This window comes from Canis aureus, chromosome 14 (genome assembly GCF_053574225.1).
Source record: "Canis aureus isolate CA01 chromosome 14, VMU_Caureus_v.1.0, whole genome shotgun sequence".
NCBI lineage: Eukaryota > Metazoa > Chordata > Mammalia > Carnivora > Canidae > Canis > Canis aureus.
In genome coordinates, this window is record NC_135624.1 from 34909779 (window position 1) to 34931705 (window position 21927).

The 21927-nt window shown below is 43.5% G+C and overlaps 1 long non-coding RNA gene across 1 annotated transcript; it reads left to right on the forward strand.

The window, feature by feature from the left end:
• The first annotated feature begins 3428 nt into the window (after nt 1-3428).
• Nucleotides 3429-20751, forward strand: LOC144282904 (uncharacterized). The gene is made up of 4 exons (XR_013351319.1): nt 3429-3806; nt 4228-4328; nt 19033-19128; nt 19744-20751. It is a non-coding gene; the product is annotated as an uncharacterized LOC144282904 (long non-coding RNA).
• The last annotated feature ends 1176 nt before the right edge of the window (nt 20752-21927 follow it).

Consider the following 21927-nt stretch of genomic DNA (forward strand, 5'->3'; position numbering starts at 1 on the left):
AACCCAGAAGGTTCCTTCACCCCTCGCTGGTTGTCCTTAGCTCTGCCCATGTCTTAGTAACAGTTGTGGCGTGAAACCCTTCTATCGTCCCTGTTGACTGTGACACCTGTTTCCCGCTGGGAGTAAGTCACGATGGGAGATGACAGATGCACAATCGTCTTGTCTCAGTCATTCATGCTCCGGCACAGAAGAGGAAAGTGCCCTTCCCCAACACAACAGTGCAAGCGAATAGGCAATGGCAATGGGTAGCACGGGACAAGCAGCAGCACTTGATCCATTCCCTGGAAGGCCTTCGTGACGGACTGAGGTGCCCCCATGAGGCAAAGCCTCCAGGAACAGTCCTCAGTGAAAATGACAGCAGAAAGAATGTCCACAAGGACTCCTGTGCCCAAGCTGCTCGTATCCATCAGCGACTATCAATAGTCTTGAGGCCCAGAGCTCCTCAATCTAAAAGCACGGGAGGTGGAAGGAGGTTACAAAGAACCCCTGAAAGTAGAAAGGCAGCCAAGCATTTGGTTGAGTAGTGATTGGAAATAGCAAAGGACAAAATTCATGGCTACTCCTATTTTTTAATCTTATTTTATATATATATATATATATGTATATATATATATCCTTAACTGTATCTTATGCCATATACAATCAAATAGTTTCTACTGAGATTTTTTTTCATAATATGTTTTATTTAACTGAATATGTCCAAAATATTACCATTTCAACATGTGGTCAATATAAATCATTGTTAATGGCATTTTGGGGCCTTCTTTTCTTTTCGCTATGTCTTAGAAATCCCACATCCATTCTTACGCTCAGGGAACTTCCCAGTTCCCAGGGTGGCCACATTTCCAGTGCTCAGTGAGCCACCACATCTTGGACAATGCAGGCCTAGGCTTCCTCACACTCTGGGCAGCTGGCTTTTCTGCATTTCTGATAGACATTTACCCATGGGAGCTAGAAATAGACACCATGAGTGGTATTTCCTAATGGTGATGCGAGCATGGGTTTCCAGGCATAGGCTGGAGAAATGACCTGCAGGATTATTCCTTCCATCTTCAGGGGTGACTGTTAAGAATCTCCAGGCCTTCCAAGTCCTACAGAAAGTTTTCCACAAAGCCAGAAGCCCTGCCATCTGCTGAGATTTTAAGCAAGAATTGTATTTAGAGAGAGAAAAGATGACCACTGCTTCTCCTTTGCGGTGTCTTTGTATTGAGTCAACCCAAGTGTACTTACTACATTGTCTAGAATCTTCTCTCCAGCATATTGCAGGAACGGAGGTCGGGGTGGGGGGGGGAGCACAAGAGAGATTCTAGTGCAAAATTGGGAGGCAAGGTGACCAACAATCTCTGTTTGCCCAGGACTGAGGGGTTTTTCTAGACATGGGACTTTCTATGCTAAACCAGGACAGTTCCAGGTAAACAGGGACAACTGTCCACCCTTCGGGGGGCGGGGGTGGAAATGGAGCAGCACGTGGCACCTGATCTTATTTACCTGCTGGCTCAGGGCAGAGGTGGGGGCCTGTCACTGCTTCGCCTCCCCACCCCTCTGCAGCTTCTCTTGGGCCGCTTGTGCTCTTAGCTCTGAGAAGAAGGGAGTTGCTTCTCCTGTGTAAGTCCCCCTGCTTGTCTGACCTGCCGCCTGCCCATCTGGAGTGCCTGCCCCTTCCTTCCCTGGGTCCCTGCTGGGCTGGTGTGAGAACCAACAATCTTGGCCACCACAGCACAACCTGCTATCTTGCAGCAAAGGACACAGGAAATTTGGACACAAAACAGTATCGGAAAACTGCAAATATCAGAAGAAAGGAGTGAGGGTTCTCATAGTCTTCTCCTTCTGTTCAATGTTATACGGCCCCAAACAACTTTCTATTCTTATGTGTAATGCAAAAATATATGCTGACTTGATAATTAACCTCTTGCTTTTAGCCATAGGTCGCATAGAAATATCAGAAGAGAAAACATGCTCATTGTTGTGCCGTACTCTTATTGAAACTTGGGAATCAAACTATATGCTTTTTTTTCTCAAACGACAAAACATTTGCCCAATTAATCTCTGCCTTGAATTTTGTTTGTCTGAGCCTCAATCCGTGTCATTATGCATCATCCAAATCTTGAGAATGCAGTAAAACCAGAGACTGTGTTTCAGCCTCCATTGATCAACGTAATGATTCTAAACGTATTGCATATAAAATAATGTACTAATTTTGCTTACTCTTCATTTTTTCTTCACAAACAGAGGAAAACCATGGTGCCTCAGGGGAACTGGAACTCTGCAGTCTCTGCACTTGGACTATAATGAGTTCCAGTGCTGAGTCTCTGCTGCCCTGACTGGCTGGGAGGAGAACTCGGGCCCTTTCCTCTGCTGCAGGGTGAGCCAGAGACCCTGTGGGGCCAGTGGTCTCGGGCCAGTCAGTTAGGAGCCAGTGACAAAGAGGCTGTGGTCATTGGTTTACTCTCCAAATATATTATTTTAAACACTTAATTTGGTGTCACAGCACATTCTTTTAGCCTGCTGTTAGATTACTGGCCAGTTTGCTGGAAAAGAGCACTGTACTAGGAGCCAAAACACCTGCCTTCTCAAATTTGATCTGCCACTAAATACGGTGATGTTGGGAAAGTCATTTACTTTTATAGTCTTGTTTCTCCGTAAACTGACGGAGCTGGACTAGCCAAGTGTTTCATACACTGTGGTCCATGGATCTACTGGGATTTGCGAACATACTCTTGGTATAGTTGAGTATTCAGTGAGGATTTTTAAATTTCATGTTTTTGTTTAGATAATTTATGGAAAGCTAAAAGTGATGTCTTAGTCGAGTATATGAATAACTAAGAGCCAAGTTCTTCCCCTAATTTAGCTCCAGCATTTGCACTGGATAAATTAACTCCCTCAAGTGGAAATCTTGTGTCAAAGTTTGACTGGTACTGTCCTTATATCCCTTAGGGGCACATAAGAAATCTCAGGATTGAGAATCCCTGAACTAGACACCTTTCTCCAACATTTGGTGATTTTCTTTTCTTTTGTTTTTTTAAAGTTTTATTTATTTAAGTAATCTCTACATCCCACGTGGGGCTCAAATTCACAACCCTGAGATCAAAAGTCATACACTCTTCTGACTGAGCCAGCCAGGCACCCCATATTTGGTAATTTTCGACAATAACAGAGTGCTCGATTCCACTTATTCACTCATTTATTATTTTAATCATTCATGTGTTTATTATATATTTTATTGCACACCCGTGGCAAGCCAGACACTATTCTAACCACAGAATGAAGGAGAGCCTCTGTGTGCTCTGAAATCTCTCAGCTTCCTTGGGGAGACACACAAGTCCATAAGAGAGTTATTTGACAAGCAATTTTATTTTTGTTATTGTTTTATTTTTTTTAATTATTTTATTTATTTATTTCAGAGAGAGAGAGCATGAGCAGGAGGAGAGCTGGAGGGAGAGAGAGAAGCAGACTCCCTGCAGCACAGGGAACCTGATGAGGGAACTGATCCCAGGACCCCGTAATCATGACCTGAGCTGAAGGCGGATGCTTAAGTGACTGAGCCAGCCAGGCGCCCTGGATACGCAATTTTAAATTGAAAATATCTTTAAACTACCTTATAGTAAATCGATCTGTAACTCTCAACTTAACCTCTGACGTCTTGGCCGGCTGATTCCTGCTTTACTGAGACCTCTCCACCGTCTGGGTGCCCTGAGCAGTTTCCTTGCCCACATTCAGAAGTTGCCATGACAATGAAACGAGCCATTCTTAGGAAAATGGCCTTGAAAACAAAAGGTTTTATGCTTCCTTGAAGGCAAGAACAACTGGTAACTATTTTTATTTATTAAGTTGTGTCTTTCCCAAAAGATCTGTGCTAAAATAGAACTGATCCAACCTGCAGAAGAAAGGAAAGGAGGGACATTTTCTCAGTCCACGGCCAGCGAGGCGTGGGATGTACTGCCAAGTGCCTCAGCCTCAGGGAAGCACTGGGGGGTCCCTGGCGGGTCCCTCCTAGCCCAGCAGGTCCACCCCAAAGACTTCACATGTCTTGTCACCTCGCAGCTCTGTTTGCACATCTGTATGCTGGTCTTACGGGCTCTACTTCAGTGAGGATTAAGTGACATATAAATGTGAAGCCTCAGTGAATAACTTTCACAAATTCTAATGTTTGTCTTTCTCTCTTCCTTATGCCTGGACTCCGAGCTGAGGCTCCCGGGGTTGACCCTTTGCATTCTGTCTTGGTTACAGTCTTCTCACGCTGCTCTGTGGACCCCTGCTCATCCAGCACTTTCACATCCTTGCTCCAGTCCCTGATGGGTAGAGAACCAACTGCTCAAGATTAGTTGGAGGTAAAAATGCAAGTGTGAATACACATCTGAATAGTTTCATTTGTACAAGGGGAAGTGATGAGGCCTTGCATTTATGTCAGACAGCAGAGATGGAACACAGGGACTCTGGGACTCCGTCTTCCTGTTGCACCCCTGCCCCCAAGCTGTTCTTTCTGGAAGCTACCACCACCCACTGTAAGGGTGGACTTTCTCTTCTGCTCACATTACTTTGGAATGGGACATGGTTTCAAAAGCTCTTCATTTCCTTCTTTTGGATATTTTTAAAACTAAAAGTGGTTTTCTCTAATGATCCATAGAGGTAAAGAGACAAGATCACTAGGGAAAAGCCAGACGCTGGCTTTCCTACCTCTCTGACAGGAGTTCTTAAATCTCACAGGATTGTCACAGTCATCCCTACACATACGTTTTGGGAACATAGTTCCTAGAATTTCCTTTGGGATTTTCCTCTCTCGTTCTAGGATGGGTCTTCATGAACCTTCTTCCTTCTCTAGATCACTTTTGAACACTTTTACTAGGAAATCCACCTTAGAAGGTATAATATTTATTTTTTTATCTGTCAGGCTATTTTTGATATCATTTCATATATTCTTCACAAAATCTTATAAGCCTGATAAAATGAGCCTTGATGTGAAGGCTATCAATTATAGTTGCGTTATTTCTTTTATAATGTTTCTTTTCCTCATAAGCCAATGTTTGTTGGGTAGAAGAAAAAGATGTTTGTACAGTTCTGTTGGCAAACCAGGTCTGAGCCCAGGGCAGAAAAACACAGCAGCTTCTTTAGCCTGAGTAATGCTCCGGCTTACAGATTCCATCCATCCCTTGCTTCCGACTTAGAACGGATTTGGTTGTAGGAAGGGGTGTGTGGCTGATACGACCTGTGGTTTTTTAGGAAAAGGGTCCACAGACATCCTCTGGCCTTGGCCTCCCATGGTAGACAGAACCCTCCACACCCCAATATGTCCATGCTCTGGTCCCTGAATTCTGAGATTATGCTACTTTCTGTGGCAAGAAGGACTTTGCAGATACAGTGAAGGTTATAGACTTCACCATCTGGAGATTATCTTGGATTTTCAGTCTAATCACATGAACCCTTAAAAGCAGAGAATTTTTTCCAGCTGGAGTGAAAGGGATGTAGCAGGAGAAGTCCGAGTAATTCAGAGTGTGACAAGGATTGGATCCCCTAATGCTGGAGGGGCCACATGCAAAGCATGAGAAGGCGGAGAGGGCAGTCTCTAAAAGCAAAGGCGGGCCCTGCTGACTGTCGGCAAGGATGGGGACTTCAGTTCTACAGCCACATGGAACTGAATGCGGCCAAATTCCTGAGCGGGGTTGGAAGTAGATTGATCACCAGAGCCTCTAGGAAGGAAGGCAAGTCTGCTGACACATTTATTTTGACCTTGTAAGAGCCCAGAGGACTGCTGATCCGCACTATCTCCAGACTTTTGACCTTAAGGAATGAAATAATAAGTGGGTATTGTTTTAGGTACAATCTATGGCAATTTGTTGTGGTAGCACTAGAAAACAAGTACACTGCCTCCCAGGTGGGCACTCTTTTCCATTCAGGGGGCTATTTTGCTGTGTGTGGTCCTATGTGCTTGTGGCCCTTTGTAGGGAGGTCTTGGCACCCACCATGGGAGCCCAGGATCATGACTCTTTTCTCCTGCTTGTGTTAACAATCCTAAACTTCCTCAAAGATCTGGAAGCCTCTGACTCAATAGGTAGGAAATCATTTCCAAAAAAGAACCAAAGAGAAAAAGTATCTTCATGTTTCAGAAAATATGACTCCACTACCCAGGAAATCGCCATGCGTATATTAGGTGCCACCAAACAGTGGCGGTATTTAGAAAGAATATGTACGCACACGCACGTGTATCCATGTTGGGGCAGGGAAGGGTAGGCTGAGATGTCAGGGGGAGCTCTCTGGAGGGATCTGCTTCTAAGCTGAGACTCGAAAGAAGGAGTCTGAGGAAGGGACCTCTAGGGAGAAGATGCTGCATGGACAAAGGCCCAGGGGTGAGGATACAGGTGCTGTTGAGGACTGGGGGTAGTTGGGGCCGGCCAGCACACAGAGCACTGCCTCTGAGCTTTGGACATTGTCCAAAGAAGGACATGACACCAGCCAAGTGTTTTGTGACTAAAAGAGCAAAATATTAGGTCATGTTTTAGAAGGATCACTCTGGTGATAAAAAGGACCCGGAGGAGACAATGGGAGGAGGGAGAACCATTATCTTCAGAGGATTGTGGTGCCTCGTTTACAGGAGAGCTTGTCTCAGAAAAGTGTTATTACACCCAGGAGGGTCTGGATGACTGTTATCATCACCTGGCACTCAGGCCCCACTTCCTACAGGAGCGAGGGGCCCTCATCGCTTTAGCTAAAGCTCAGGTCAAAGCTTGAGCATCAGAAGATGCTTATTTTTGTTTCTCTTTCTCCCTGGTAAAGGCAGTGGAACAATAGAAGAGAGAGAAGAGAAAACAGGTTTCACATTAGCCTCCACTTCGTCACCTCCTAACGATGACTTTCATTCTCATGGGTTTATCTCTTGGCTTTTCCAAACGCCTATATAATCTTCTACCATTGCAATCTGGCTATAGGTAGTTTTCCATCATGCTTTGGGAAGTGGCTCTAGCACCTTTATGGGGTCATTTTTAATGCCTACCTAACACTATCCCAGAGAGAGTCTCAATGGTTTTAATGAACTATTCTCTTTCTGTTAGACGTCAGGTTCTTCCCGAATTTTTGCACTTGTAAATAACATCTCCAGCAAATAGCGGTGTTTGGGGGGCAGGAGCCATTCTTTAGGTTAGATTTCTTCCAACGTTATTAGTAGGTTGAATATTAGAAATCTTTTTTGGCTCCTGATACCTATTGCTAAATTGCCCAGAGGTGCTACTTGGATCAGTCACTCTACCCCCATTGCTGGAGATCACTGAGGGGTCGGGAAGAGGAAAGAGGAGGCAACTGCTCCTGAGCACCTAGTCCCAGGGGCCTTGTGTTGTGTGTCTTCCTGACTCTTTACAACAACTCTGTGAGTCGTTTTATTTATTTGAGGCCTTACTTCATGCAGGGAACTTTGCTAAATGCTTTTAGCTCTTCATCTCATTTAATCATCAAAAGAGCGCAGTGGGGAAGATGCCCTGTGTCCATTTTGCAGATTAGGAAAACTGCAGAGAGGTTAAACCTCAGAGAGGTTAAATCACTCTTCAAATCAGGTGCTTACAAAATAGCAGAGCTTGGGGGTGCCTGGGTGGCTCTGTCGGCTAAGCAACCGACTCTTGATCTCAGTTCAGGTCTCAATCTCATCATTGTGAGTTCAAGCCGTGCACTGGGCTCCACGCTGGGCATGGACCCTACTTGAAGGAAAAAAAAAAGAAAATAGTAATTTTTCTACTACATGGGTTAGCAACACACCCTCTCTGTACCTGTTCATCATTAGGTTCATATTTGTAGAAGCATCAGGAGGCAAAAGCAGCAAAACAATCTAGAGATTGAAAAGTAAAGGGCATGCTAGGAGCCACGAGCACTTACAACTTCTTTTGAAGAGTCATAATTATCGTCTGTTGTTCAGCCTAGATCAAGAGCTGTCAGGGCTATTGTCTATTGTTTATAAACTGTATTCAAAGAGTAAATTCTTACTCCTAGGTTAAGGACAATTTCAATAGCATCTGCGTGAAAGGACTAGTAAGCCCTTGACTGAATACATCTCTGGATTCGTAAGAATGACCAGGCACACAGAAGTCTCGGCAATGGGATCCTCCAGCCTCGAATCTCCACCTGGTGGGGGTCATGAGGATCCCATAAAGGGAGAGGAATATGGGTGTTTTTAGCCTGGGGTGGGAAGGGTGCGAAGGCGGGAAGCGCATGCAATTACACTGTGCCTGGATGCTACACTGGATTCCGACTTTGGAGGAAGCAGAGGGTGCTACATAATCCATCTGCTCCTGGTTAGCTTGCCAGGAACAAAAGTGTGCACAGAAGGCGAGAAGAGGGAACACCATGGGGACTTGGGATAAATCCCCCCTGTTGCTATTTTGCCTGATGTCATGACACGTCTGAAAAGACTAGGTTGTTGTCTTTGGGAAAGATGATAATTTTGTGATGATGTAAGCTTATTTGCTTGTTTGTCTGTCTCATTATTTCATGTGTTTAAGTTCTGTCTGCCCAGTGCATTGGAGCGACAGCATCTTCTCGGCTTTACGGTCGTGCAGTTTGACAAAGTGACAGCATTGATTCTGTGCCCATGTCTTTGCCACACGGGAGATGAATACACCAGAGAGAGAGGGGCAGTGGTTTGGGTGTGGTTGGTGCCCAGAAGGGCCCAGAACTGGGCTTGTTAACTCTTCCCAGGGCAGGAATGGGCAAAAGAGATAAGGTAAATCTTCAAAGAGGTGACAGAGATGGGCTTTGGAAGCTTTCGAGGAATTTGCCAGGGAGGGAAGCAGGTCATGACATTTCAGGCAGAAGAAATAGCCCAGATAAGGGCATGGTTTGTTTGGGGATAATGCAAGCAGTAGGGGGATATTAAGATCTAAAATGTGTAGTAGTGATGGTGGGAGTTTGGAAGAGGTGAAGGAACGAGGGGAAAAGGATGGGCTGAGAAGAGAGATGGGACACAGAGAGGTCTTGTAGGTGGGGCCCTGGTTTGACTCATTATGAAGCAATTTGACCCAACAGTGCCAACCACCCATACTATGACAAGGTGCTATGTCCTAGAAGCGAGCATTAGGACACCAGGGTGAAACCCTGTGGGGTCACCCACTAACCATTCTTGTTACATTAGGTAAAGTATTTCATCTCTTTGAGCCTTAGTCTTCTTCTTTTTACTTATTTTTTTAAAGATTTTATTTATTTATTCATGAGAGACACAGAGAGAGAGAGAGAGAGAGAGAGAGGCAGAGACACAGGCAGAGGGAGAAGCAGGCTCCATGCAGGGAGCCCGATGCGGGACTCGATCCGGGGACCCTGGGATCACACCCTGGGCTGAAGGCAGGCACCAAACTGCTGAGTGGGTTTGGGGACCCAGGGATCCCCAGTCTTCTTCTTTTTAAAACAAGTACATCAGTATTTATCTTACAGGGTTTGCCTGGCAGATTAAAAAAAAAAAAAATCCAAAGGCATAAAATACCCAGCACCGTTCCTGACAAGTTAGTATTGCTTTCTTCCCCAGGCATTCAGGGTTGCCCAGTAAATTTGGACTGAATATCATTTCATTAAGTAAACATAAATAAATTAAAAATGATCAATATCATTAATACAGGAATGTGGACGAAATGTCTATCACCGAACAAGACTGCCTCCTGCGGGCCCACAGGGCAGGGGAGGGCAGAGCCGAGCTTAGGAGAGAGCAGTGAGGCCCAAGGTTCCTGGCACGATATATTGATTCCAAACAGGGAAGCGCTTTCCCTGAACCCTAAGCTGAGAGACCTGGTTATAGAGACCCCATCGCAGGAGCACCCTTTGTGATGTGACCCTCCCGGACGCCCGAGAGCAAGTCAGAGCCTCTGTCACAGGTTCTCGATTTCGTTCTTTCCCTCTGTCCCCCCGAGTCAGGGAGCAATAATTCTCTCTAAGCTGGCTCCTGAACATGCAGTTAATTTAGATCTATTGAGTTTACAGGGATTACCTTGCTTCCTTTGTAGTAAATAAAGCCGTAAACAGCTGGCGGAATTGATTAATGACTCCAGGCGAGCTGCAGCATTTAATCAATGGCAAAAGCTGTTCATTGGGTGCAGCCCAGAGCAGACAGGAGCCCAGGGCAAGGACTTCAGCCTTGGGCAGCCCAGGTAAGCCCAGGTAGGAGCTGCAGCCTGGGCAGGGCAGGGAAGAAGGGTCTCTAGATGGTCTTTATCCAATCCAGACACGATGGCCTCATGCGTCGTCTTGTCCTATTTTGTTTGCCTTGGGATAATTATTTGAATTATTATTTTTTAACAACTATAATTACAGGGAAAACAAGAAGAGAAACTCAAATAGATCATGTTTAAAACACCAGATCTCGCTATTTTTTATATTCCCCAAATGAATGAGACCATATAATGTTTGTCCTTCTCCGGTTGACTTATTTCACTCAGCATAATACCCTCCAGTTCCATCCACATCGAAGCAAATGGTGGGTATTTGTCGTTTCTAATGGCTGAGGAATATTCCAGTGTATACAGAGACCACAGCTTCTTTATCCATTCATCTTTCGATGGACACCGAGGCTCCTTAGGGGAAAAGAGAAAAAATGAGTGGGAAATATCAGAAAGGGAGACAGAACATGAGAGACTCCTAACTCTGGGAAACGAACTAGGGGTGGGGGAAGGGGAGGAGGGCGGGGGGTGGGGGTGACTGGGTGACGGGCACTGAGGTGGGCACTTGACGGGATGAGCACTGGGTGTTTTTCTATATGTTGGCAAATTGAACACCAATAAAAAATAAATCTATAAAAAACAAAATAAAAAGAATATCAATAGATGAAAAAAAAATAAAACACCAGATCTCATCTACAATAAATCAAAGTAGTTGAATTTTCTCATGTTCGTATCATGGTACTGGTCACACATGTACATCATATTTGCATTTTTAGTTTGCTCCCCAATAACCCGTTCTCCCAGGCAATCAGAGACATTGTCTAAAAATGTCAACTCAGTCACACTATGCTCTGCTTATGTTCTGCAGGAGCTTCTTCAGGGTCTTCAGAATAGTATCTCAACTCCTTAGAGAGTCCGAAAAACACAGCCTCCACGGTGGGGTCTGGCTCATGTCTCTGACTTTTATGTTTCACCAATATCTTTATTTTTTGCCAGAAACCTGCCACGGTGCTCTTCCAGGTTCTCAAACATCCCGTGGGTTTGCTGTCACTGCTAGATCTCTGTGCCCTGCTTTGTCCTCTGCCCACAACATTCTCCCTCTATTAATTCCTTGATGATTCCAATGCACATACATGTGTCAGAACTGTCTCTTGCCCCAGTTCAAATTAGATTCTTCTCATTAAACTATTTTCAGGGGGAGGGTGGTGGTGCTGGGGTGGCTCAGTCGGTTGAGTATCTGCCTACAGTTCAGGTCATGATCCCAGGGTCCTGGGATCGAGGCCCACATCAGGCTCTCTGCTCAAGGGGAAGCTCTCACTCTCCCTCTGTGCTCTCCTCCTCTTTCTTAAATAAATAAATAAATAAATAAATAAATAAATAAATAAATAAACAAAATCTTAAAATCTTAAAAAAAACCTAAACTATCTCTGGGCACCTTGTACTTTACTTTTGCTTCACCAGTTACAGTTGGGTTGCTTTTTGTCCCATGTCCTTTTCCCCTCTAGAGTGTAAGCCACCTGAAGGTGGAAAATATCTATTTATTCATCATTGTATATGCAGTCCCTGACAGAAAATCTGGATCATAGTTGAATCATTATTGACAATTGCATTTTTTTAAAGATTTTATTTATTTTTTTGACACACACACAGAGAGAGAGAGAGTGCACAAGCAGGCAGAGTGGCAGGAAGTGGGGGAGGGAGAAGCAGGCTCCCACTGAGCAGAGAGCCAGACGTGGGGCTTGATCCCACAACCCCAGGATCAGGATCTGAGCTCAAGGCAGACACTTAACTCCTTGAGCCACCCAGGTATCCCAAACTATTGGATTTCATTATAAAAACATACTTTTATAATCTGCCCTTTTCGCTTAGCATTACATCATAAACATCAGACCTCAGTGATGCTTTCAATTGGTTACTTACTATTCCACCAAATAAACAACTTATTTTGCTTAATCATCCCCTTGTTGTTGGGCAATCAGTTTTAATCTTTTATTTTATAGTGTTTATCTTTTAGCTTCCTGTGACTAACACATTCAAGAATTATTTCTAGGGAAAATGGGTTAAATTGAACAGAATATGTTCTTTGTTGTATAGTCAGAAATGCAATCATCAAAGTACTTGCCACACAGAAGGTTTGGCAGCAGAATCCCTGCCTGGTGTGTGTGTGTGTGTGTGTAGGGGGGAACAATGAGGTCTTCCAGGCAGCTTGGGGAATGGCAGGAAGTACCAGGAAGAGTAGCTCTCCATCTATTCTTCTAAACGCGATGGTTGGGACAAACTCAGACTCTGACCAAGTGGTGAAATCCACACAGGCAGTATGTAAATAAAAGGCCTAACTCTGGGAAATGAACAAGGGGTGGTAAAAAGGGAGGGGTAGGGGTTGGGGTGACTGGGTGACAGGCACTGAGGGGGGCACTTGATGGGATGAACACTGGGTGTTATGCTGTATGTTGGCAAATTGAACTCCAATAAAAAAAAAAAGGCCATGGTTGTGTTCTAATAAAAGTGTATTTATAAAAACAGGGGCAGACTGTACCTGCCCTTGGGCTGCGTATTGCCAACCTTTGGTCAAGAGAATTGAATACGATGCTATTTGGAAAATGCTTAGCTCAATGTCTGGAACCTAGAAAGTACCTAATAAAATAATAGTTATTATAGAGATTATGATGCTGATGCTGATGATTGGCATCTGTCAATCTATTGGACTTGGCCACCTGCCCTCATCCTGAGATTTCTTGGATTCTGGCATCTGTAATAACAGACTCTGGTGGCTCTTTCTGCCAGCACAGCTTTGCAGAGCATAGTATTTCCCTCAACAAAACTCAGTAACTCCCCTCTCTTTAGGTATATTCCATCATCATGCAACAATTCCTAGATTCCTTTGCAAATTCCAACCCTCTCAATTTGGACGCATTAGTTTAAAGTGTATAATTACTTCTAATTGGATTCACGGTCAATGTGCTGCAGCACTATTAGAGGCATAATCGATAATCACTGTATGGAGCAATTCTAGCTCAATATCATCTCTTGCCCAAGCCTTCTCTGATCAGTTGAAATTTGACTGCATATTAGGTAACACCCAACAAATGAGATCTGTGGCCTTGCACCCAGCCTGTGATTACTGCTGGATTTTCCATCTGCTTCAGTGGAAAATTGTTGGCTACATGCACAAGGAGAAGAAACTCTTGGCAAGGTGTAAAAACAGGACAGTTGTCCATCTTCTGTGTCTTTACAGCTCCAGAGGCAGAGACTGACATGATTGCTTGGAGGAGGAAAAGCCCAGTCACATTTATTGATGTATTTAGCTCAGCAAACCTCTGGAAGATTCTGGGCTTATTTAGGCTAATTCTAAGCCCCTTTTAGAAGCACCAGAATATATACAGCCTTCTCCTTGCTCAGAACATTTCATACAAAAGGAGGGTCTTTGGTCCCATCAGCCCTCTCACCTGCTCTCCAGCAACCTCCTCAAGCAAGAAGCAAAGATGTTATTCCTTGATCTTATCCTTGACTATTGTAGCTCTGCAGTGCTTTTATTTTTTTCCAGTGATAATTTTCCTTTAAACATTACCCACAGAGGACTACAGCTGAAGACAGAAGAGAGAGCTGAGATTCTGACTCTAAGATTCACCAGTTCTGTGACCTGAGTGACCCAACCCGGGCCTCTGTTTGGAGGCTAGATTAAAACCAAGGTCATTCTAGCTCTAGCCAGCTGGGTTAATGAGTGGTGTCGGAACCTGCCTTGCATCCATAAATGGGTTTATGCATCTTTTTCATGAATTAACCTGTCTGGAGTCCGGAATCTGAACTACTGAACATTGAATACAATCAAGGTTGAATGGTTTGAAGTATACATTGTTTTATAAATTAATCCATCCTTTCTATAGAATTTTTTATAGGAAGTTAATATTTTTTTTTTTTACTAAGTTAAACGGAGCCAGACAAGTAAATTCAATGAAAGGATCAAGTAACGTGCTGGTTCTTAAGCTCCTAGTGTCAGCCCTATTGCAGTAAATAATGGAAGAAACGGTTAAGAAATGAGTAAGGTGCCACGCCCCAGTCTAAGCTCAGTGGCAGGCACATGATTTTTGCTTACATGAGTGGATAAATGGTACACTCCCCAAGTACAAGTTAAACTCCATTCAGTCCAAGAATGAGTACTGATTCAAAGTAGAAACCACCGTAATATTGTTTATTAGGTGCTGACCATTTGACAGGTATCATGCTAAGCCCACTGAAGACATGAATTACTTTGTCATAACCCACCTCCCATCATGAGACTGGTTACAGCCTTCTAATTTTACAGATAAGAAAAAGAAGACTCAGGCCCTACTGAGTAACTTAAGGACATGCTACAGGAAATCAGTAGTAGAATCAAGGTTCGACTAAGTAAGTACTGCTCTGACCCCAAGGTCTGTCCTGTCATGCCTCCCTGCAAGCTGGTGGCATGCAGGCCTGACCACCTCTGCTTCTGTGGACATGGTGGCTGACTTGTCCCAAGAGAATGTGAGTACCTCTCCTCAAGCCCTGCCATATGGCTTGGTTCCCACCTTAGTTTCTTAAGTTCTTCTGATCTTTCACTTGATCTGAAATTTTCACTCTGAATCTACTTAGTTGTCTAAAGTCTTGAAAAATTGCCTATTTCTTGTTAGTTCATGCTTCTTTGGACCCAAGCTGGTGATTCTTGTACCACCAGCCCCTGCGTGAGGTCAGCTACTGAGAGGTTATTGGCCAACCAGAATTGATGGGCTTGCAGAAGAGACCTCCTCCTCCATGTCTATCTTTCTATGTGCCTGGCTATTGCCAGGTCAGTTATTACCATGGTTAACCATGAGTACCACTAACACCACTGGACTCTTGATACTAGATTGCTATCCACCCAACTTTCGGGCCATCGCTATAAGAACATCTTTCTGGAACAGAAATAGTTTTGGAGTTACTTCCTAGCTGTAGGATCTTGGGAAGACCACTTAACACACTATGAGACTGATCGCCTGTCTCTGAAGTGGGTATGATACTGACACCTTCCTTACAGGTGATGGCAAGGATGAGAAGCCAAGTTTGAAGAGCTCTTGACACATAGTGGTTGCTTAGTGAGTGGTGACTTTGTCATGGTGGAGGTTGTTGCTAATTGTTCTTTCTTGGGGGTTCTGCTGCTCTGCTCTTGTGATGGTGGTCATAGCGTCTTTTACCCCTTTGCTGTAAAGTCAGCCTCCCTGTTTCATACTTCCAAACCTTCCAAATTTACACAGACCCAAGGAAACAAATCCAGCATGCACATAAGTTAATTAAGAAAATGAACGAGATCAAAGGAGACAGAGGTAGTTAGGAAGGAAAAAAGAAAGAGAATCGGGTTCAAAGTGTGGTTGTTAATTACTTGCTCTGGATTTATAATGCCAAGAGGGTCCATCAACCAGAATACAGAATGAAGAAATGAAATAAATTAGCAGAGAAACTTCGCCTTGTGTTGACTCTCTGTAATAGGCCAGAGTCCTTGTGAGTAATTAATAGCAAGTAAGGAAGCCAATTTATTTAGCAACTGAAGGGGTCCTTGTAGAAACCTTTTTAAGGATAAAAACAGCGATTGTGGAAGCAACTGCAAGCTACGTCATAGGAATGAATCACCATTATTAATTCCTAAGGGAAGTCATGCTATAAGAGTGGGGCTTCATTGGCAACAGGGGGATTTAAACTTGAGGGTGGCACAGAACAGAGGAGATGAGCTGAATGGAGATCCTATGGCCTGAGATGGAAGCTGAGATCTTCCTCTATTTGCTCTGTGTCTTTGGGCAGCCAACTAACCTCTTTGAGTCTCATATTTTTATTCTAAGTGGAAGACAATTGCCTGGGTGATGGGCACTGAAGGGGGCACTTGATGGGATGAGCACTGGGTGTTATACTATAGGTTGGCAGGTCGAACTCCCATAAGGAACATACAAAAAGAAAGAAAGAAAATTCGCTCTCCATACAACTCTCAAGGCTCTTGTGAGGATCAAAAATGAGAAAGGATTTTGTAAATTGTTAAGGCCCTGAGATCTGAGCAACCGCAATGATAAAGACAATGGTAATCATGATGAGGAAGATGTTGGGAAGGATTCAGGATCAGGCTAATGTGGAGCCAAAGTTGACTCCTAGGTGTTACAATCTAAGTACAATGCCAGGGCCTAATATGTACCCCAAATACTATCCCCCTGGCTCCCTGGTGCCTCCATTATTTACCTTGGTACAGCACATAACCCTTGATACTCAGTTTCTTCTTTTCATTGCATTGCCATTGTGTTTTCTTTCCTTCACCAATCTCTCATTATATTTTTTTCTGTAATCCACCCTAATTTTTCTTGGGTAAGTGTCAGGGAATAAGGGGATGAATCTATTATGTGCTGTGCCATATGCAAGGCCAGGATTTGTGCATTCCTCACACCACACCACCACATCCTTTTAGCAAAATGATGAAATAGACTATTTTATTAATCCAATTTTGCATTTCAGAAAAGTGAAGCAGGTCCAGCATGATACAAGTATTAAATTATAGAGTCTAGAGTTAAGATCACATCTGTTTCATTCATACTGATAAATAACTCTTTTAATGTGTTTGACCTTGTTCTGTTCAGCTACGTTGTTTTAAACTCTTCACGAGGAAGTAATGATGGATTCTGTATAAAGATCATATTAAAAGGCCCAAAGCTACACCTTGAGTCTTTAGGAACAAGGAGTTTTAATCTTTAGTCTAAAGGCATATTCATTGTAGTGAAGGGTTATCTATCCCCAGAAATTAACTACCAGTGCTAATAGGAAATGTCTAGGTCAACTAAAAGGCATGTTACTTTGGTAGATGCTGGTGGCATCATTGTACACTTGCACTGTCTCCCCCACCTCTGGTCACCAAGAACTATTTTCACCAGGAACTATTTGTGGAGTTAGTTAGTCACATTTGAGCTGTGATGTCTGCCCAAAGAAGTGATGGTTTTTGTAAGCAGACCTCATCCTGGTTGTGATTTGTAGACACTGTTGATGCCTCCTTTTGATAAGGGTACCATGGGGCTTCCCATGCTAATGTACAAGCCTCTTGGGAAAGCTAACACTTAGATGGGATTTCCACTTTCTGAAAACATAGATGATATAGAGCAAAACCTCCTAGAGAGAAGAAAGGATAGAAAGGGTCTAAAAAGCAGTGATTGATAACAAAGGCTGAACGAACACCCAAGCTTGCAGGTGTTCTGTGGGAGAATTAAGTGTTGCATACGATGGGGGTTCTATGTGCACACAGATGTGATCCAACTCATATTTAAATCCTGTTAAACACTTGCAATAGTGCAGCACTTGTCAAAGATTCCTAAATTTACTTACTCCCGCTTTCCCACACTCCACCCCTCCCCAGTAGTGTCTCTCTGTTCCATCTCTGCTCTAGTGTTCAGTGGGACATAATCAGAAAGGGTGGGAATAGGCTCAGCAGGTAAGCCCAGCAGGTGCTGCAGACAGGCTGTTTGTATCCAAGCTCTTAGAGGGGACTGCTAGCTGTTTAATTTGTTATTTTACATAAAAAGTGGTTTAGAAAAGAAAATGTCTTATTTATAGGCCTGAATTGCATGCTTTCACCTCTTCAATTGGGTCTTCCTATAGTCAACCTCAGGAATGTTACCCTGTGACCCTTGGTTATGGGGGAAACACATGCACATATCCCCCTGGAAGTGTTCTGTATATAATTTGCTTATATATTTGATATATTTGCTAGTCTCAAGGAGCTTGGAGTGTGGCATATGGGGGAGAAGCAGAAATAAGCAAACAAAAAAATAGTCATTTGTAAAACCCTGTGATCAAATGCTATGATGGGAATAAGCCTAAAAGCATAGAAAAGATATACAACCTACCCTAGGTGAGAGCATTCTAGAAATGAGAAACTAGTTCACCTAGTAAACTGAAGAAGACGCATATGAAATAGTTTCAAAGAAGCTTCTAGATCAATGTAATTACATTACTGATGGATTCTGAAACTGAGGTCTCCCCAGTGGAACTTGGAAGATTATGTGCTTCCCTTCAAACCTCCCTGGTTTTCTTCTCCGACTTAGATTTCGCATCTTGGGTGACATAATTAAACTACTCTCATGTGGGTGTGATTGGGTCTGCCAAATGCAGGCAGTTACTGATTTCTCTATAAAACACAAGTATTTTATTCCTGTGTAAATTGTTAATAATCAAAAAGAAATTGTTAATAATCTGTAAGTATTAGTTTTGCTTAAGTAATGAGCCAATGAGGAAAAAGATTTGGACAACTACCACTTCTAAGTAGAAATGCATTCGCTTCTTCTCTAAATATTGTGGTTATCATTCACTGATGTTATTAGAAGCTTCTTGTTAAAGTCTTAGCTGATTTCAGCCTGTCCCATTTTCCTCATGATGAAGCTGTGCTTTTGTGGAGGGTTTCCACATCTGACTTCTATAAAAAAAAAACTAAATTTGTGCAGTGGCATTTGAATTGAAGATAGTGTTTTGGTGTTTACATGGGAATGTGAATGAAACTCACTTAGAGGAACATGGAAGGAAAAGTTCTTGCTGTATATTGTTTCCCAGACAGAAAATGATTTTCAAAGGAGGGTTGGGAAAGCATAGCGAGCTTTGGTAAAGCAAGCATTTCACAGAAGGAGCAGCTAACCCCTGGGACTTAAAGTTCTACAGGTTAGCAGGCATGGGACACTGGCAGTGCCTGGTATACAGTAGGGGCTCAATAACCCATTTTATTTTTTATTTTTTTATTTTTATTTATTTTTTATTTTATTTTATTTTCAATAACCCATTTTAAATGAGTGGGGGTGAATGGACTTTTCAGTTCTTTGATGATCACAAATCACTTGGTAATATCTCTGATATTTATGCGGGACATTCCCAGAGATTAACTCTTTGCTTCTTTGCTGTTTTGCAGTTTTGCAAAGTGTCTATGGGAGAACTGGTTGCTTCCTTCTCCAGCCGTTTCAAGGCCCTGGCAATCATTCCAACCATCCCTGTGAGCATGTTCAGGGTATGTTATAGCTGGGCTCAGACCCTCTCTCCTTCCCTGACAGCTTTAATGGCCTAACTGGTGCTATGAGGAAACTCAGACTGTTTTAGCTCTTCCCACTGCTGCATGGCTTGGTTCCCTGGAGGGGTCCCAGACATCTCTCCCTCCCTGCTGGTGGCTCTCCCACTCTTTTCAACTCTAGATGCCCAGTTTATGCCCCAAACTCTTTTGATTTGACTTGCATTGCATGCCACTTCTCAGCCCTTCCTTTCCAGACCCTCTATTACTCATTCTCCATATTAGAGCTTCTATTCACTCCTAAGTCAGGCTATTTGAGATGGGGAAGCCATCTCTGATTTTGAATCTGCTCCCACATTGTGTTGCTACATGGATTTGTTCACGCTTCTTTCTCTGTGTCTGTGCACTGGGGTAGCTCCTACCATGCGGCCACTGAACTTGAGCATGCAACGTTTTAGCCAATAGGATGACAGCGAATATGACAGACCCCAACTTAGAAGCTGCCTTTGGACTTGCCTTCCCAGTTTCACATCTCCAAGTCACCCACATCTGACCTATTGCTTTTTTGCCCATCCTCCCTTGTCCCCCATCCTAACTATTTGGACCTTTGTCTCCCAGCTTCATCTGGTCTCATCCATCCCACCATTGCCTGCTCCTCGGTCTTGACTTTGTCAGATGCTGCAGACAACAGCTAGCAGCAGAGTCCCTGCTATGTGCTGCTGGGGGTGCCTCCAGGGAAGAAACTGTAGACGAGTCGGAAAAAAATAGCTTGGGGAGCAGAGGTGCCTCCGCGGAATGCTGACTTGATGTTCTGTTGATGAACAGTTTAAGGGGTCAAGAGAATAAACAGGTGTGGGGGAGGCATGAGCTGTGAACCACAGGTCTTAGAGTGAGACAGGCCAGCCCACTTCTGAAGCAGCTCTGCACACTGCTGGGCTCACGGATCTAGAAAGGGCAGGCTTGGGAGAGGCATATCCATCACAGGAGGCGGACTGCGGCCTCCGGACTCACTAAATGTTAGCACATCCTGTACAGTCAAGCAACATAAATTGGGTCAAACCTTGACGAGTGCTGAAGTTTTGCAGCACAGGGGAAGAGAGTTTTCCCAGTGTCAGACTTCAACTACTGACTTAAGGCTGCTTTCATGTTAATTAAACATATTAATATAATTCAACTGCAGGAGAATCTGTATAGCTTTTCAGATTTTCCTCAAAAGGGCTAAAAGCGGGAAGATGCCAATTCAGAAAATTTTCATGAAGGTAATTACATCATGGCAGACATCCAGGCAAGATGTACACACACGAGGGGTTCGGAAGCAACTTTTTTTTTTTTTTAATAAATCTGCACCCACTGCATTTTATTTTATTTAGCTTCACCACACATTATGGGTTACATCGAGACAAACACCAATCAGATTTGTGGAGTAAACTGATTTGGATTTGAGTGTCAATAATGCCATTTACTAGTTAGTGTGTGGCACTGAAGAAGCTACTTCAGCATTGGAGGTTCTGTTTCCTGGAAAATGAGGAGCCAAGTTATTTCAGACAGGGAGTCTGAGGACTGGAGTAGATTAAAGCACGCACGCACGCACGCACACACACACACACACATGCACACACACACACACACACAAGTACAGTAGGAGGCACCAACAAAAAATGTGTTACTATTCCTATTATCCTGTGCAATTTAAAGCTGGTCATTTCACCACAATTTTCAGAATATTATAAAAAGAAAGCAGAACTCTGACCTACCCACCGGCCCCGGATGTACTTCTCACTCTGGATGTCTGTTGTTATGACTGCCATGTGGATTCATTTTTGTTCTGTTCTCTTGAGTGTGAGAACAGAGATGATCAATCACCTTCTCCCATGACAGAGCTGAGTGGAGGCAGCTCAGAGATGAATGGTGGAAGAACATGAGAATAATGACATTTACATATACATATATGAGAAACACTTTAAAATTGCTTTCAGAAGAAAGGACAGAGAGAGAGAAAAAAATCCCCGTATTGAAAATTATAAAACATGCTGACTCTTTCATAGCAGAATTGTACCCCAGGTTGATGCTATTCATAATAAATTATATGGTGGTGATTTATTTATACCAAATGTTTAAGAAACTTGCCAGATTGATGAAAAATGCATAGGCATGCACTTTAGTCTGACGCCACGCATTCAATGGGGGGAAAGAAGAGCAAATGTAGAAAGGAAGAGAGGTAGAGGAACCAAGACAAGGCCTATGGGGTGGTGGAGTGATGGAGAAAAAAAACTTTGTATTTAAAATGACACAAAGAACATGAGCAAAATTTTCATGTGGTTGTCCCCAGTCACCCATTCCTAAAATCATGATAAGCTGTAAGTTTCAGGATGGACCCAAGGGCACAGAGAAGGTGGAAATGTCTGGCTGGGGAAGTTTCCAGACTGACCTGATTCAAATCTCAGCTCCGGGGCAGCCTGGGTGGCTTAGCGGTTTAGCACCTGCCTTCAACCCAGGGAGTGATCCTGGAGTCCTGGGTTCGAGTCCTGCGTCAGGCTCCCTGAATGGAGCCTGCTCCTCCCTCTGCCTGTGTCTCTGCCTCTCAATCTCTCTCTCTCTCTCTCAAGAATAAATCAATAAAATCTTTTAAAACAAATCTCAGCTCCATCAGCATTTGTGGTGTGACTCTGGGGTGTTACCCACCTTCTCAAGCTCCCTTTCCTTTGTAACATTGACTCTAATTATATTGGTGAAACCAGATGAAAACCCAGTCAGCATCATCAGCACAAGCTTGGGCTGGAAAGTTGAATAGCAGAAGTAAAG